The 17,447-nt window shown below is 37.8% G+C and overlaps 1 protein-coding gene across 1 annotated transcript in view; it reads right to left on the bottom strand.

Moving 5' to 3' along the window:
* Window positions 1-16,939, bottom strand: part of LOC150089260 (OTU domain-containing protein 7B-like) — a 151,220-nt gene extending 134,281 nt beyond the window's left edge. Inside the window, exons 1-2 of the mRNA XM_090389924.1 lie at window positions 16,845-16,939; window positions 1,174-1,322 (exon numbers count right to left, since the gene is read on the bottom strand). The gene's annotated coding sequence lies outside the window, so the exon portion shown is untranslated. The remainder of the gene's footprint in view (window positions 1-1,173; window positions 1,323-16,844) is intronic.
* Window positions 16,940-17,447: the final 508 nt, after the last annotated feature.

Below are 17,447 nucleotides of genomic sequence, written 5' to 3'. Positions count from 1 at the left end.
CATTCCTGTGCATGACTCAACATCAGTTGAGCAGCTAAAAAAAAACAACAAACAGATGCTAGTATGTCTTATTATGAAAGGTGATATCATAGAAACAACCCTTTTAATTTATTTGTTCTTTTTTACATTTTTCACGCACCTTACCAAATAGTAATAATTGATTTATAACAAAAAAAAAATTTTTAAAAATGCTATTATGCATGAACTAAGAAAATTTAATTTATGCACATCAGCCACACCCATTCATTCTTCCAAACAGTGCAGGGCAACAAACATAACATCCAGTGCTTCAGCTAGAATATATGGTAAATTAAAAAATATATAATTGCCAGATTTCTAATGGTACAATTTTAATTGAATTTGGAAAAAGTCAACAAATCTTTCTAAAAGGCCGAAAGAAAAAATTTCACAAAAATCCATCCACTGGGAGGTGAGTTATTATATAAGGATGGAAAAAAATAATAATAATAATTGCCAGATTTCTATTGGTCTGACCTTAATAAAATTTGGAATGGCTCACAAATCTTTTTAAAAAGCCCATATATCAAATTTTGTGAAAATCCATCCACTGAGAGTTGAGTCGTTACATGCAGACAGATGGATGGACAAACAAACATGGTGAAGACAACAGGTGCATTACACATATATGCTAATGTGCCAAAAAAAAAAAAAGGAATATTTTTTACAAGAGACTATGAACTCTGTTTATAGGAAAATAAAAATTTGAAGTCTAACTCAGAAGTGATTTCCATGTGTTTGTCTGCATATCATAACTGTTGTTTATTTCACTTCCCTTTAAATTAAGGAAAGTAATTTTCCTGAATAATGTGTACTAGGGGCTCACATCTGGTGCGTATGGGCTTGGCACACCTAGGGTCCTGAGCTGGATATCATCATTCTTCTCTTTCTTGGTGATTCCCTTCTATTTCTGATCACCACCCCTTCTCTCTCTCTCTCAGGGGTAACTCAGAATTTTTTTTTTTTTTTTTTTTGGCTGGTGCAGCAAAAGCCTCAGGCTTCCTTGCACCATATGGTAATTATAATAATAAAAATAATAATAATAATTAAAGATAAAACTATGGTTTATAAAACATTTTCAGTATAGTTTAATTTGTGGTTATATATAAAATTATCAGATAACTAAACGGAAAAATCTGTTACACACTCACCTACCTTTACTGAGTTACATTAGCTCTTCCACAGCATATGCTAGACTCCAAATGGAATATAGAGACAGAGCTGTTTAGGATTTTAACCACTGCTGTTACTAATTCTGCCTATCTTGATCATGTGAACATGACAACAATATTCAGAGAATTGAACTAGCAAATATAAAAATAATGACAATATCAGTATTGACAAATTACCAAAGAAAGCAAGCTTATACAGCATCACTAAAAAAAAAAAAAAAAAACACTTCCCACATCACCTGTCTATTACCACTAATAATTTGTCTAATTCCTCAAATTTATTGAAACTACCCACTACCATACCACCAGATGGAAGCTTTTTGTTCCAACAATGAAATACCCTCTGGCTGAAAGCAGATTTCCACAAGTCTATCCTGCAACCATCCTTCCTCAATTTAAATTTATGCTCTCTTATGTGTGTGAGGAAGAATAAGGATACCATCAACATTTACATACATCAACATATATCAGCTTACTCAATTCATTCAAAGTCTTACAGATCTCCTTGTCCTTGCCAGTGCCTAGTTTCCAGATGCTTCAATTTGCAGAGCTGGAGTCTCTTTGTAAAAGTACTATCATCATGTTCCCCACACTAATCTCATTATTCTCTGCACCCATTTCTGACAGATCCACATCCTTTCTAAAATAACAACTGAAACCTCACATTTCAGACCTGTGTAAGTTGGGACCTATGTACAGTCATGCAATATCAGTTAAACCAGAGTCACTATTCTGTTAAATAAATAATGGAATCAGTTAAGGACTTGAGGGTATGCTATTTGGAAGATCTTAACTAATTCTTTTAACTGTTCTTTGCAAATGACTGCTATACTCTTCCTGTGTATTTTAAGTTTATTCCTTGTATTTACTTCAGAAGCACTTTAGCAATCCTAAGTTATGTTATGGCTATACTTTAAGAGCCTGGTTACAGTATTACATATTTATTTTTGACACACAACATGTACACAGTGGCCATCTTAAAACCAGGAAATTAATTTCTAACAGCAATCATTATCACAGTGAATGATGATGGTAATCAATATTTTGTAGTAATGAAATTCATATTTCTGAATCCATGGTCTCAATTTCTGCCTAAAGTAAATTTTACATAGCATATATAGTTGGAATAAATTAAATCTGGCTTTGTTTGTATAAACCAGAATATCCCCACAACCATTCACCATTCAAATCTAATTTGGTATTTGAGAAAGCAGCCCAAGCACTATAGCAAGATTAATGTGATACTTGTTTACATATTAAATGTGCTCAACAAGCTATAAATGCATGAAATAAAACTTTATTTCATGCACTTGTGATTTATACTAATGTAATATTTTTTTTTACGTCAAAACAATGATACACTTTGTAGCGTAAGATTTACAAAATATGGTGACAATTTGGCCCAGGAGACCTCCCCATGCCAATAAATTTCTAACATCAATCAACCAACAAAATACAGAATAAAATATCACAATGGAAATATTCAATATGTCCCCCCCCCCTTCATTTAGACTGCAATTCATGCCGATATAAGTGAAATGATGTAACTGGGAACTGACAATATCATCTATGATCAACTTTCCACCATGCCAGTACAATTTATTTGTGATGCAGGTTTTGTGAAGATGAATAAATTGTTTACTTTAACATACAAAAGGTAAGTCATATGATCATGGTGGCCAAGCTAATGGTCTGCCAAATCTAATCACATTTGGTTAGATATGTTAACCGGCAGGATATATATGACAGTCATGTCTCAGCCAATGTGCCACATTACATGTTTATTCTTTAAGAACAATCTGACCTCAAACAGTGAGACAGCAGGTGGTTCTTACTGTGCAGCAATAAAATCACACACACATTTCCAGAAGGTAACCTTGAAAATCAAAATATGGTTTTACCCTGTAGTTACATGGAACTAACAATGAAATTAAATACAGGTAACTTTACTGAACACTTCTTTTTGTTTCCTTTATTATTTTCTATAGGGAAAATTATTTTCTTCCAAGTTTGAAATATACAGTAATACAACTATAATAAAGCATACAACATATTTATACTCTCAACTAAGTATTCAAATGATGGTTGCATTAATATAAACTTCTGCACTATAAAACTTCAAAAATAAAAGTAATGTTACCTCAGCCAAATTCCTTGTATAAAAACTTTGTCCAAATATCTTTATTGGGTTTTCACATTCAAAGTATTTGCATATCTTTACAGGGGCTTACCTAGGGTATGTGGTGCCTGGGTGCCAATCGTAATTTGGCACCACCTTTAAAATTTTCTTCATATGTGTATGTAAGTTTCAGGTTTTCAGGTGCCCCTTCAACATTGCCGTCCAGGTGCAGTGCACACCTAGCACCCTCGGGTTGGCCCGCCCCTGTATCTTTATCATCCTGACTTCACATCTCTTAGAATAACCACATCGAAAATATTGCTTCCTCTATATCAAATGAACTGGATTTCTTTTTTGCTTTCAGCATTACTTTCCCTCTAAACAGCCACTGTTATTATACAAATTCTGTCCTACCACAAAATACTCTTCCCACACCTGGGTTGGTGCCCCCAAACCAATATAACGCCACCAGAATACATCCAAAAGAGAGCAATCAATTTAATTAATGACATCTCTTACAAAATCTCTCTCTCCACTTTGTCTTGCAGATATTCAGTTTTTGCTATATGCCTTTTCTATAGATACTTCCATGTGCATCATTCTTCTGAACTGGTATACACTTCCTCCACTCTCTACTAAACCAATTCAGACACGTGCTGTAACCAGTCAGAATCAAACTCAAACACACAGAACCTTTCTCTTCCTCATTTATAATAATTTCAAAGAATCAGCATCTATATGCAAGTAGATTAGTAGATGACTGTTCATATTTGGCATATTTCAACAGTTAATGATTTTTTTTTACCCCTATCAATACATTTATTTCCAAGCATAAATAGAGATATCAATTACTTAAGTTTTATAAGGCAATTGATATTTAAAAACATTTAAGATGGAAGAGAGTGATAAATCCTCTGAGTACAGAAAAAAGAACAGCACTGGCTGCAGTGTGAAAGTTCAGAAACTCAGATGTGGATAAGAACTTTAACTGCATAATGTATAGCTACTGTAAAGGTGTCCAGATCGAGCAAGTGCAGGACTTTAAATACCTTGGGTCGCTGGTCCAGGAGAAGAAAGTTGCATCCACCATGGAAATCCACAGCAGAATTGGACAGGCGGCCACTGCGTTCGCCTCGCTCAAATGGTGTCTGTGGAAGAGGACCAACATTTCCTCAAAGACTAAAATCCGACTCTTCCGGACTTTGATCCTGCCCATTCTCCTTTACAGATCAGAAACATGGATTTGTCTCAAGCTAAATTTAAACAAACTTGAGGTATTCCAAATGCAATGCCTGCGGCAGATTTTGGGCATCTCACTTCGTGACTGCATCACTAATGATACCATCCGCACCAGATGCCAACAGCAACCAACCATTGCCGACCAAATCCAGAAGCTAAGGCTTAGATGGTTTGGCCACGTATGCAGAATGGGCACGAACAGAATACCATCCACACTCCTTTGGAGACAACGACCCACCCAATGGAGCATCCAACGGACTGCACCTAGGAAAACATGAGCCAAGCAAGTGGGAAATGACTTGAAGAGCCGACGTCTCGACCTTAACCAGGCCAGGACTGATGCCATGGATCGTAAAGTATGGAAGAACATCACAGAGCAAGTCTGAAACCCTGCGGCACCTACAGCAGCATACTGGTTGCGTGGCCAACCGCCTCCCCCAGCTGCCAGCTAAGGACCAAAAAGAAGAAGAAGAACTGTAAAGGCAAATGAAACCCTGGAAGAAATAACAAAGTCAAATGGGCAGCTATCAATGCACAACAAAGTGCTGCAATCCAGAATGAAACTTTTGAACCAGTGTTACAAGATAAGCAAATGCAGGCAGAAATTCTAATCAAATTGAATTAAGTAACAAGAAAAAAAATTGTGAAGAACCAAATACTGAACAATCATGGGTCCAATTTAAATGCAAAGGTAATTTAAAACTGAAATTCACATAAGCATTTCCATTAGGGGTAAAGGGAAGGGTTACTGCTTCCGTAAAGGCGACTACGATGGACTGAGACAGTTTTTAAATTCTATACAGTGGGACCAACTGATGATGTTACCAACAGCAAATTCAAAATGGGAAGCATTCAAAGAACTTATCTTGGAAGCTACTAGGCTTTACATACCAACTAAGAAATATTGTTCAAGGTTTAGGCCAAAATGGATGTCAGATAAACTAATCAGGCATATGGCAGAGAAGAAAAATGCATGGGATACTTACAAATTAACACGACACAGAAGCCTATGATAGATACAAGTAGATATGCAACCAAGTTACAAAGGAGGTTAGGCAGGCGAAGGCAGATTACGAGAAATCCTTGGCAAAAGATGCAAAGAAAAACAGCAAAGAGTTCTTTACTTATGTAAACTCTAGAAGGAAGGGGATGAATCAGATTGGTCCACTTGATATTGATGGGTCAACTGTTGATGATCCTGCTCAGGTAGCTAACAAACTAAATGAATATTTTGCATCGACATTCAGACATGAGGAGTTATTCAGCGAGGGGAATGCCAGAGGTGTATTCAACTCTAGCAGTAAGCTACAGAATCTTGAAATAACTGGGAGTAAAGTGGAGGAGAAACTGTTGAAGATAAACACAAGAAAGGCACCCGGGGTGGATGGGATCTATCCAGTTATATTAAAGGAGGCAGCAAAGGAAGTAAGCAAACCCTTAGCCATAATTATGAGAGCTTCCTTGGACTCAGGGGAGGTACCCATTGACTGGAAATGTGCAAATGTGATCCCAATTCACAAAGGAGGATCAAAGGCTGACACAAGTAATTACAGACCTGTGAGCTTAACTTCTGTTCCAGGAAAATTAATGGAGGCACTGGTTAAAGAAGCACTGCAGGATCATTTAGACAAGACTTCAGTTATAGCTCGGACACAGCATGGTTTTGTTAAGGGGAAGTCTTGCCTGACCAATTTGATTGGATACTACGATGCAGTCACAAAAGAACTGGATGCAGGGAATAGCTTTGATATTATATACTTGGATCTTAGAAAGGCTTTTGATACTGTTGCACATGGAAGACTGCTACACAAATTGGAGCAGTGTGACATTGGAGGCAAATTGCTGCTAGGATAAAGGGGTGGTTGAGGGGGAGAAGACAGAGAGTGGTAATCAATGGACACTGCTCATCGTGGACTAATGTTATTAGTGGAGTCCCTCAGGGTTCAGTATTGGGTCCATTATTGTTTTCTGTATTTATAAATGATATTGATGATGGTATATCAAGCTTAATGTCAAAGTTTGCACACGATACAAAGGTTGGCAGGGTTGTCAAGGACACTACTGACACTATGCTGCTGCAACAGGATCTGGAAAGGTTGAGCAGATGGGCTGAGAGGTGGCAAATGAAGTTTAACATTGACAAATGTAAAGTACTACACATGGGAAACAGCAACCCCAGAGCAACGTATCAACTCTGTGGTACTACACTGACAGTAGTAGAGAATGAAAAGGACTTGGGGGTGGTTGTGCAGGCAGATATGAAGTTCTCTGAGCAGTGCAGACGGGCTGCAAGAGTAGCTCATGGAGTATTGTCAATGATATACAGGAATTTTTTCAGCAGGGATAAGGAGGTGATTATTCCCTTGTATAAAGCAATGGTCAGGCCACACCTAGAGTACTGTATACAGGTCTGGAGGCCTCATTTCAAGAAGGATGTAGAGCTGCTGGAACGAGTACAGAGAAGGGCAACAAGATTAGTGAATGGAACAAAGGGGTGCTCTTACGAAGAAAGACTTAAGTTTTGCAAATTACAGTGTCTGGAGACTAGGCACCAGCGAGGTGATCTGATAGAGATGTATAAAGCCTTGAATGGTTTGAGCATGCTCAATGCTGATGGGATTCTTCCTCTCGCTCAGAATAATCACCTGAGAGGGCATAAATTCAAATTGAGGAAAGACAGATGTAGGATAGACGTGCAGAAATTTGCCTTTAGCCAGCGGGTAGTTGGTTGGTGGAACAGACTTCCATCCCTTGTAGTGGAGGTTGATAGCCTAAATAAGTTTAAGGCTCAGCTGGACGGGTATTTTGAACGAACAGAGGGGTGAAGTGGAAGTGGGTTTTTTTTTTTTTTTTTTGGCTGATGCTGCATAAGCTTGCTTTCTTGCATCAAATGCCTCTACTAATGCTAATGCTAATAAATTCTAATCAAATTGAATTAAGTAACAAGAAACAAAATTGTGATGAACCAAATACTGAACAATCATGGATCCAATTTAAATGCAAAGGCAATTTAAAACTGAAATTCACATAAGCATTTCCAAACTTCCTTCATACAACTGCCAAATCAAAGTTCTTCATATATTATAAAAATTTCAGAGTATACATTTGCACATAACAATAGCATTATATCATTTGCTCCAAAGGTTGCAAAATTTGTTTCTGTGGTCCAGAAAAAAAAAAAAAAAAATAGTGTGGTCCTAAGAAAAACAAAACTTGTTTTTTTTTATGACCACACTGTTTTATAGTTCATAGTCAGGTTTATCACTGAATCTCTCATCCTCGTCCAACTGATAGCTTACACCAAGAAATATGCATAATTATTTGTGCTTGATAGCATAGAAGCCGACCGGGCTAGCCGAGTGGATAAAGTACCTGCCCGGCAACCCAAAGGTCGCGGGTTCGATTCCCGCCTCGGGCTTGGATCAAAGTACTGCAAAAACCTTGGGAGGTGCAATATGGCCACAGAAGCCGATGCGCCAACAACTACCAAATCAAAAAAAAAAAAAAAAAAAGATAGCATAGAAGCTGGTGACATACATCGCTCAGATTGTCAGGTGCTTTTTCATAGGGATAATTTACATATTAATTTTTCCTATCATTATATGTTGGATTATACTAGTGATATAATAATTATTACCATTAAATCACAAATATTTCTGCGCCTCCATAGCCAGGTGGTAAGGAGCAGCAGTGCGTAGCACACGCTTCTTGATTAGACCGGGGTTCGAGCCCGTCACCAGCAAATACGGAGGATGCGGAAAGGTCAGCAAATGACCACAACATATCCCCGGAGCAATATGGCCTTAGTTGCTAATGCTCCTAAAAACCAAATAACCAACCAACCAACAAATATTTCTGTGTGTATCAAGCTTGGTATTCTGCCAACTATTTGCAAATAACCCCAGGGGCTCCCATCTAGTGAGTATAGGCTTGGCACACCCAGGGTCCTGAGCTGGATATCATCATTCTTCTCTTTCTTGGTGATTTCCTTCTACTTCTCTCTCTCTCTCTCTCAGGGTAATTCAGAATTTTTTTTTTTTTTTTTGCCTAGTGCAGCATAAGCCTTAGGCTTCCTTGCACCTTAAGGCAAGGAAGCCTGAGGCTTAATTTTAATTTTAATAATAAAAACAATAAGAACTTAACCAAGGTTGGGTTGTCATGGTATAAATGTTACAAAGGAGGTTAGGCAGGCGAAGGCAGATTACGAGAAATCTTTGGCAAGGGATGCAAAGAAAAACAGCAAAGAGTTCTTTACTTATGTAAACTCTAGAAGGAAGGTGATGAATCAGATTGGACCACTTGATATCGATGGGTCAACTGTTGATGATCCTGCTCAGATAGCTAACAAACTAAATGAATATTTTGCATCGACATTCACACATGAGGAGTTATTTAGCAAGGGGAAAGCCAGAGGTGTATCAACTCTAGCAGTAAGCTAGAGAATCTTGTAATAACTGAGAGTAAAGTGGGGGAGAAATTAAAGTTAAAGATAAACACAAGAAAGGCACCCGGGGTGGATGGGATCTATCCAGTTATATTAAAGGAGGCAGCAGAGGAAGTAAGCAAACCCTTAGCCATAATTATGAGAGCTTCCTTGGACTCAGAGGAGGTACCCACAGACTGGAGAAGTGCAAATGTGACTCCAATTCACAAAGTAGGATCAAAGGCTGACACAAGTAATTATAGACCTGTGAGTTTAACTTCTGTTCCAGGAAAATTAATGGAGGCACTAGTTAAAGAAGCACTGCAGGATCATTTAGACAAGACTTCAGTTATAGCTCGGACACAGCATGGTTTTGTTAAGGGGAAGTCTTGGGTGACAAATTTAATTGGATACTATGATGCAGTCACAAAAGAACTGGATGCAGGGAATAACTTATATTATATACTTGGATCTTAGAAAGGCTTTTGATATTGTTGCATATGGAAGACTGCTGCACAAATTGGAGCAGTGTGACATTGGAGGCAAATTACTGCTGTGGATAAAGGGGTGGCTGAGGGGGAGAAGACAGAGAGTGGTAATCAATGGACACTGCTCGTCGTGGACTAATGTTATTAGTGGAGTCCCTCAGGGCTCAGTGTTGGGTCCATTATTGTTTTCTGTATTCATAAATGATATTGATGATGGTATATCAAGCTTAATGTCAAAGTTTGCACACGATACAAAGGTAGGCAGGGTTGTCAAGGACACTACTGACACTATGCTGCTGCTGCAACAGGATCTGGAAAGGTTGAGCAGATGGGCTGAGAGGTGGCAAATGAAGTTTAACATTGACAAATGTAAAGTACTACACATGGGAAACAGCAACCCCAGAGCAACGTATCAACTCTGTGGTACTACACTGACAGTGGTAGAGAATGAAAGGGACCTGGGGGTGGTTGTGCAGGCAGATATGAAGTTCTCTGAGCAGTGCAGACAGGCTGCAAGAGTAGCTCATGGTGTATTATCAATGATATATAGGAATTTTTCTAGCAGGGATAAGGAGGTGATTATTCCCTTGTATAAGGCAATGGTCAGGCCACACCTAGAGTACTGTATACAGGTCTGGAGGCCTCATTTCAAGAAGGATGTAGAGCTGCTGGAACGAGTACAGAGAAGGGCAACAAGATTAGTGAATGGAACAAAGGGGTGCTCTTACGAAGAAAGGCTTAAGTTTTGCAAATTACAGTCTGGAGACTAGGTACCAGCGAGGTGATCTGATAGAGGTGTATAAGGCCTTGAATGGTTTGAGCATGCTCAATGCTGATGGGATTCTTCCTCTCGCTCAGAATAATCTCCTGAGAGGGCATAAATTGAAATTGAGGAAAGACAGATGTAGGATAGACGTGCGGAAATTTGCCTTTAGCCAGTGAGTGGTTGGTTGGTGGAACAGACTTCCATCCCTTGTCGTGGAAGTTGATAGCCTAAATAAGTTTAAGGCTCAGCTGGACAGGTATTTTGAACAAACAGAGGGGTGAAGTGGAAGTGGTTTCTTTTTTTTTTTTTTTTATTTATTTTTTTATTTATTTTTTTTTTTATATTTTTTTTTTATTTTTTTTTGGCTGATGCTGCATAAGCTTGCTTTCTTGCATCAAATGCCTTTACTAATGCTAATGCTAAATCATGCAATGACATCATGGTAAGCAATATTCAAAGAGTGCTTGCAGTAAATGAATATGTATTGGCATTTGACTTACAGATATTCTTCAACATATTTTTATGATTTGTTTATGCAGGTTTTTCCCACCTTTTCAATACAATGCCATATGATTATACAATTTCCAAGCATAAGTTAAGATAAGAATAATTTGAAACTTTCATAACATAACCTTGTATTTTAAAAACTGTGTTTGTTGCAGCACCAACACCTGAAAATTAATAAGACAAGAAGCATGACAGTGCTAGACATAAGGAACTTCAGAGAATACATTAGAACAGCACTATATAATTTGCCCTTGCAGTGAACAGAAAGCTTATATACTAAATAGGACTCTCTAAAGGAGGATCTATGGGATATGATTACAGAACTTAGAGGCCTCCTCCCTCCCAAAAAAAAATTCTTCTCTGATCTTAGCGGCCACCTGGCGGGGCTCAATTACAGGTGCTTATAGGCCCTAGGCACTTCTGTTTCACAGGCCCTTTGATAGATGAATTTTTATGGTTGTATAAATTTTTACGGGCAGATGGATCACCAAAATAATCTTGAATAATTTTTTTTTGGGTAGCAAAATGATACGTAACAGGCCTTAACAACTGATATGTTCACTATGCCAAACAACGTTTCTCATTCTTACAAATTAAAAATGTTTAAGGTTGTGCCAAATATTTAATACCATTACATGTGCTTGTTTTCACACTAATCATCATTATGTGTTGAAGAAATTACTTTTTTTTTTTTTTTTTGATTTGGTAGTTGTTGGCGCATCGGCTTCTGTGGCCATATTGCACCTCCCAAGGTTTTGGCAGTACTTTGATCCAAGCCCGAGGCGGGAATCGAACCCGCGACCTTTGGGTTGCCGGGTAGGTACTTTACCCACTCGGCTAGCCCGGTCGGCGAAGAAATTACTGAAGCAATGTTACCGGCAAAGTAGCGTGACCCATTTAGTACAGCACTAATGTGATACACAATTGGAATGATGGTCTGCAAAGGAGAAAAAGTAAATAAAAGTTTGCAGGAGGCTGGAAATGACTTCAGCACTATTGTGAAATTGTACAAAGCACTTCAGTGCCAATTTCTTGATAAATGATGGAACAGGTTTGAGGAACTTGCACTGATCGCATTATGGACAATCTGAGTGAGATTCTGTATCTAATGCTTTATTTGTGGTGATGGAAAAAATAAAAACCAGGAAAAATGCACTTGTGAAATTGAATAACTGATTTGGTTTCCTTGCAGGGAGATTCTACAGCCACAACTGTTTTATAGGCCAATCCAATGGTGGTTGTGTATCTAACAGATCATAAAAATGCATTCACTATGCATTCACAACAATAAGACTATTCCTGCATGTGCGAGAAATAAAAAAAAAAAAAAAAAACAGTGGCAGATATAATAAAAGAACTCTGACAACCTGATTATATGTACCTTGCAATCTCTGGGAATGAATTGTGAAGGAGGGGCATTCTTTTTCCATGTTAAAGCTGATAAAAAAAAAAAAATATATACATATATATATATATATATATATATATATATATATATACGGGGTGATTCACTACCAGTGCGACAAACTTGCAGGAGGTGTAGGGGGAACAAAGACGAACCGGAATCACATAGCATTGCAGGGTGCAAAATGCCTTCGTCATGCAGTAGAGGATGTTGAATGGGAGGTTGCGTGAACAGCGATCCTGCTGGAAGTCAGCATTTGCGAACCGGTTCCCGAAGCAGTAGGATGGATAAAGTCCTCCGGAGTGGATAATCCGCAGGCTCCAATGATTGGACACGTTGTAGATGGTATGAACTCATTTGGTTTGTTGACAGTATCCTCCATACAGTGGATTGGAAAATGCCCAATTGTTGGCCTATCGCTCGAGTACTCGTACTCGGATTGCCTTCTGCAAGACATAGGACATTCTCCTCACTGTCTGGCGTCCTCATCGTTCGCTCTCGATTCATGGTACCTCTCGTGAAACAACCAGTCCCACGTAACCTTCTGTGCACACGTGCGAAAATCGTATGATGAGGAGCACACCTGTGCGGGAAACATTCCTGGTACAAGTGCAGAGCAGCGCGCCCGTTACAGTCCGCAGCTCCATAGGCGAGGTGCATGTCGGCCAGTTCAACGTTTGAATACTCGTTCATCCTACTGCCTCGGGAACTGGTTCACAAATGCTGACTTCCAGCGGGATCGCTGTTCACGCGACCTCCCGTTCAACGTCCTCAACCACATGACGAAGGCATTTCGGACCATGCAATGCTATGTGATTCCGATTCGTCTTTGTGCCCCCTACACCTCTTGCAAGTTTGTCGCACTAGTTGTGAATCACCCTGTATATATATATATATATATATATATATACACACACACACACACACACACACACTGACTGATCACTGAATTATGAACACCTACCTAATACTTCATAGGTCCTTCTTTAGCCCTGAGAACAGCAGCTATCCGATGTGGCATTGATTAGCAAAGGCACATGATGCAAGAAAGCAAGCTTATATAGCATCAGCCAAAAAAAAAAAAAAAAAAAACCCTTTATTTCACCCATCCACTCACTCCAAATGTTTGTCAAGTTCAGCCTTGAAACTATTTAAGCTATCAACTTCTACAATAACAGATGGAAGTTTGTTCCACCAATCAACAACCCGCTGGCTAAAGGCAAACTTCCGCAAATCTATCCTACAACCATCTTTACTTAATTTGAATTTATGCCCTCTCAGGTGATTATTCTGAGCAAGAGGAAGAATCCTATCCGCATTGAGCATGCTCAAACCATTCAAGGCTTTATACACCTCAATCAGATAACCTCGCAGGTACCTAGTACTGAACCACTGACACCTTATCTATGCTACGTAGGTCAACTAACTCCGCATTCTTGTACCTCACGTGGTCAATGGGTCGCATTCAGTTTTCACAGGGGTGGTCATAATTCAGTGATTACTCAGTGTATACAGACAAATATATTATTATCAGTGTATTAGGTGGAGGAGCTGAACTGTCAGGTATAATTACCATGGAAAAATTGAGAACACGTGTATGGTTAAAACAGATTAACTTAAAAATTGCATTTTCACTATGCATGTGTTCTGAATTTTTCCATGGTAATTACACCTGGCAGTTCATCTGTTCCATCTGTTCCACCAATAATAATATATTTGTCTATATCTCATTACAGTTGCCAGTTTTTCTGCTATAACTAGTAGTAGCCCAGATCTATAACCCAGTTTAATATTTTTAATTTTATTTTTTAATACCTTTTCTTGTAGGCACCTCCATAGCCAGGTGGGAAGGAGCAGCAATGCGTAGCACACGCTTCTTGATTAGACCTGGGTTCGAACCCATCACCACCAAACACGGAGGATGCGGAAAGGTCAGGGAATGACCACCGCATATTCCGGAGCAATATGGCCTTAGTTGCTAATGCTCCTAAAAACCAAATAACTAACTAACTAATCTTTTCTTGTTTGCTAACACTTTCAGTAATTTCATTATATCTTATTTTTATCAATATTACACACACACACAGTTTACCAAACTCTAATGAGGAGCTAAAGGACTCTGTGTTAACTGAAAGAAAATAGGAAGAGAAATTGGTGAGGATGGACATAAAAAAGGCACTTGAGACAGTTGGAATTTATCCAATCATATTAAGGGAGGCAGAAAAGGAGGTAAACCCTTAGCCATAATCATGAGGGCATCCTTGGATTCAGGGGAAGTCCCTATGGACTGGAGATGTGTGAATAAATCCCCAATTCATAAAGAGAGAGAGAGAGATCAAAAGGCAATATGGGTAATTACAGACCTGTCAGCTTAACATCTGTTCCAGCGGGAAAAAAAGGAATCTCTGGTTAAGGATGTAATACAGTACCATTTGGACAGGCATGCAAATAAGACTGCTGTACAAATTGGAGCAATATGGCATAAGTTACTGCTATGTATAAAGGGATGGTTAAGTGGAAGAAGCCAAGGTGGTGGTTATCAATGGGCACTGCTCTTTGTGGACTAACGTTATTAGTAAAGTTCCCCAGGGTTCAGTTCCGAGTCCATTTTTGCTTTCAATATTTATCAATGATATTGATGAAAGTATATATTAGGCTTAATGTCTAAGTTTGCAGATGATACAAAAGGTTGGCAGGGTGGTTAAATGACAGTCATCAGGGTGAGCTGCTGCAACAAGATCTAGGAAAATTGGCCGATGGGCTGCGAAAAGGTTTGTTATTTGGTTTTTAGGAGCATTTTTACAATGTTCATCAGTGAGATAAAAAAAAATCCCCATTCCAATGTTCAATCACAACACCCCCAACAATTCATCATGAATGTACGAGCAGGTATAATTGGTGACATTTTAATCAGACCTACGGTTCTGCCTGGAAGATTAAAAGGGGCATCCTACTGCAATTTTTTAAGAGAACATTTATATGAGTCATTTGGAAGAAGTTACTCTTTGTCATTCGTTGCATGTGGTGTATGCATGATGGTGCTCCACCTCATTTTAGCAATGTCACTATAAACATTTTGGATGACAGATTCCCTAATAAATAGATAGGTTATGCAGGACCCATTGCTGGCTTGCATGTTCTCAGACCTGAATTCAGTTGATTTTCATTTGTGGGCCATCTGAAAGCCACCGTTTATTTAACACCAATGAATAACACTGAAATGCCACGACAACATGTGGAACAAAGCCGACAGTAAATCTGATACACTTGGAACTTTTGAGAAGGTGAGGTGTATGATAACGTGTTTGCAGACTTGTATTGGCACATGATGGTCACTTTGAGCATTTCCTGTAAACATAAGTAGATAGTTGCTGGAATACAAAAATGGCTATAATGCAGAAACAAAATGTAATCAGACCTATGTTAACACAAATTTTTCTTCTTTTTTTTTTTCCCCCTATTGTTTTTAAGTCCTAAATCCATCCCTGAAGTGAGTCCCACATGTTATGATACACCTTATATATATATATATTCTCCAATTAATCACTGTATAATGCCCATCTTCCTTTACACTACTCTCTTAATAGACAGTAGTGCAAAGGAAATTTTTTAAAAATGCAAAAACATCTAAAGAAGTTATTCCTGACTTCGCAATAAAAAAATAAAAATCTTTAAATTCTTGTTGTGCACAATTGGCACAGCAAGAATTTTAAGATTGTGCCAATCCTTTCTATTTATAAATTTATTCAAAGAGATCTCTGTTACAATTTTCAATCACACAAAGAAAAATGGAAAATAACATGTTCAACAATTTTTTCATAGGCCCTGTGCGCAGTTCCAACTGTGCCGACAGCCTACAAAATATAGGCCTGCATCCAACAGTAAAAAAATAAAATTCATTCGCCCAATTTACTTGGGTTTTAGAAAGCCTTTTTGATAAAATTCCACATCTTATGCATAAGTTGTCACTACAGTTGTATACAGTACAACTGCTAAATATAGAAATGATATAAAAAATAAATATTAATGAAATATAAAATTATCATGGATTTCTCTCAGCAATGTTCTTCAGTGAGTTAATGAAAATTAAATGCAAAGTCCATACACTACATAAGTTCATCTAAGTAACTTTGCACTAACAGACCTATTCATATGTCTGAATCCTAACTTCGAATTACTTCAGAAACTCTTAAAACGATTGGTAGATACACCTATAATGGGATCCTTGGAACTAATATAATGATTTCACAACCATGTCGGTAATTTTTTCTTTAACTTGAAGATGTCACTACATGCTGACCATTAATTCGGTTAACAGTCAAGCTAATGGTGATCACCCAACTGATTACTGGTAAAAGTTTGGTTTGTCTTGAATTTACTGAAGAAACCCTGGTTTTGTCACATAGTAGGCACCAGAAAACAGGTTCTTATTAACATTTCAATCAAAACGTTCCAATACATTAGCACCCTGTTCATACAGTGCATATCATCCACAATTTCTTAGTTTATACTCTTCTGAAACCATGTTATTTATTTATAAACATAAACCATTTGTATTACGGCTCACAAAACTAAAAATAGAATAAAATAAGACTAAGTGGTGTTTATATTCTAATACATACAACCAACTTCTTCATTTTATTAGCATATTTCTTCCACTTATCTTCTGTCACTACTTAATTAATTAAAAAATAAATAATTACTTACCAAGTGGCGATCTTCCGTTTTATAATCTCTGCAGTATGGTTGTGGTCACTCCAAACCATTCTTTTTAGCACAAATTTGGAAAGTTAGCTCAAACTTAACAATTATGTCTTTAAAAAAGTATATTTTCTATAATTTATTTTGGCTCAAGGTACATTACTCAAGTCTCTTTCATTATGTAATATCACGTCGCAATACAAAACGGTCGAAGAGGATAAAGTTTGGTAAGTGTCCAACTTTCCATATATGAATTGACGGTAGTAGTGGAAGAAGACGTGGTGTGGCACCACTCACAGAATTATCATAAACGTTTGTCAATTACTTTCCATCTACATTTACAGTAATTATTGAATTACTAGTATTTGTGAAAAACTATCCATTATAAATATTGATATATCATCAGCATGGTTATTGTTTTGGTATACCATCACATACCAAAACTACGCCTATATTACATATAAATTAACGCATCAGAAGCTGAATAATAGCAACCATGTATAAATAAATCACTTTAAAACACACTTTCTCCGCTTTAATGCTTAAATCTGACACTAAAATATTATCGACGGACCCAAAAATTACATTTGAAAATGTACAATTACTGCA

This window comes from Mastigoproctus giganteus, chromosome 2 (genome assembly GCF_048544385.1).
Source record: "Mastigoproctus giganteus isolate SK-2022 chromosome 2, ASM4854438v1, whole genome shotgun sequence".
Classification (NCBI taxonomy): Eukaryota; Metazoa; Arthropoda; class Arachnida; order Uropygi; family Thelyphonidae; genus Mastigoproctus; species Mastigoproctus giganteus.
The sequence above is the reverse complement of the archived record's forward strand: the minus strand, read 5'-3'. Positions and strand labels throughout refer to the sequence as shown.